Here is a 1,951-nt window from a genome sequence, read left to right on the forward strand (position 1 = left end):
ATATCAGTCATTTTCGATATATCTCTGCCTTCCCTTCCTTCAAGTTACCTTGAAAGTGAGATGATAAAAACCATCTCGAATCTCATCTATGTTGAAAATTTTATTGAGGTCGGTCGGGTAGTTCAAGAGTTATTAAGTTACAAACATAATCACTTTCATTTTGATACAATTTGTCGCACAAGAAAACAGGTATTTCTTTACATACAGGATTTTGTAAATAAAGTTTATATAAAAGTCTATATTCCAAATTAAATAATAGTAATTATATATTTTAGTGCATGAGTATTAGTGAAATTTGCCCACTGCTCTTTCTTTTGCGAAGTAATTTGGTTAAAATTACCAAAACTTCACCAGATCAAAGAACTGAGAATTAATTATAGAACTTTTACAAACTTGTATGTAACTGTAAAAGTTCAGTAATTAATCCACATCCAATACACGGAAATGAGTGCAGACTATTAATTTCCAGAAATAATTGCAACCATTTTATTTTCGAGTGTTTTCTCTTTAAATATTCGTAATATTGAAATTTCTGAACTTACATTTTTCACGTGTTCGAAAAATACGGTCCCATTACTAGCAAAGGTTTTTATTTTTTCCAATTTTTCCGGAAAGAAACCGGAAAAACGGATTTTTACCAACAGGTTCAAAATCTCCGGAAATTTTACAACACCGGTTACAGCACGCATTAAACAACCTCCTTTTGTCGTGAGGATAAGCCCAGTCTACTCTTACCTAAAAAACTACTAACTAACTCTATGGCCTATGGAACACGGAGGTTCAATGCCGCGTTCACAAAAACTCTCAACTGACTTCTATCCTTAGCTAACTGGATCCAGTTTCTACTTTGTATTCCAATCTCTGCGAGATCCATCTTAATATTGTCCTCCCATCTGCTCCTTGGTCTTCCTAATGGTCGTTTTCCGATTGGTCTTCCAGTCAAGACTTTGAAAGCGTTTCTACTTTTTTCCATTCTAGCTACATGGCTTACCCACCTAAGCCTCCTAGACTTCACAACCCTAACAATGTTGGGTAAACCGTATAAATTATGTAGTTCCTCGTTATGAAGTTTCCGCCATTCCTCATTCCCGTTCCTCTTGGGTCCGAATATTCGTCTCAGGATCTTGTTCTCAAATACTTTCAGTCTATGTTCTTCCCTCAGATTAAGCGACCATGTTCGCAACCATACAGAACAACAGGCATGATTATCGCTCTATATATTTTAAGCTTCAGATTCCTCGACAGAATTCGCGACAAGAGATTTTGAACCGAATAGTAATACGAATTCCCCGCTTTTAGTCGACATTTAATTTCTTCGTGAATATGATTTTCCTCTGTTAATACTGATCCTAGATATTTGAAACTATCCACTTTATCGAAAATATTATTTAATATTTTAACGCATCCATAATTTGCTGTATTACGGTCCCGACGCACTTCCATGTATTTAGTTTTCTCTACATTTAATTCTAAACCCATGTCCCTGCAAGCGTTTAATAAGATCTCTGCATTTCTTTCTATTGTTCTCCTATCATCCCTATTAAATTTACATCATCAGCATATGCCATAACCTGGTGAATACCGTTCAACTCTGGGCCCTGGTTGCTATCTTTGATTTTTCTTATAACGTATTCCAGAACGAAGTTAAATAATAATGGCGACAACGCCATTTTCGACATTGTTTCAGGCCATTTTCGACGTGAAAGCTCGTGGACAAAAATTTTCCTATCCGGGCTTTACTGTGGGATTCATTTCAACATATCTTAATTAATCTAATTAGCTTTGTCGGTATTCCAAGTTCTGCAAGAACGTTGTATAATGTTTCTCTCCTAACCGAGTCGTACGCCTTTCTAAAATCAATAAATAGTTGATGTACTGGGGTATTGTATTCCCACTTTTTTCGAGTATTTGGCGAATGGTAAATATTTGGTCGATAGTTGATCGATTTCGT

The sequence above is a fragment of the Thermobia domestica genome, chromosome 4 (assembly GCF_964235325.1).
Source record: "Thermobia domestica chromosome 4, izTheDome1.hap1.1, whole genome shotgun sequence".
In the NCBI taxonomy this organism is placed as follows: domain Eukaryota; kingdom Metazoa; phylum Arthropoda; class Insecta; order Zygentoma; family Lepismatidae; genus Thermobia; species Thermobia domestica.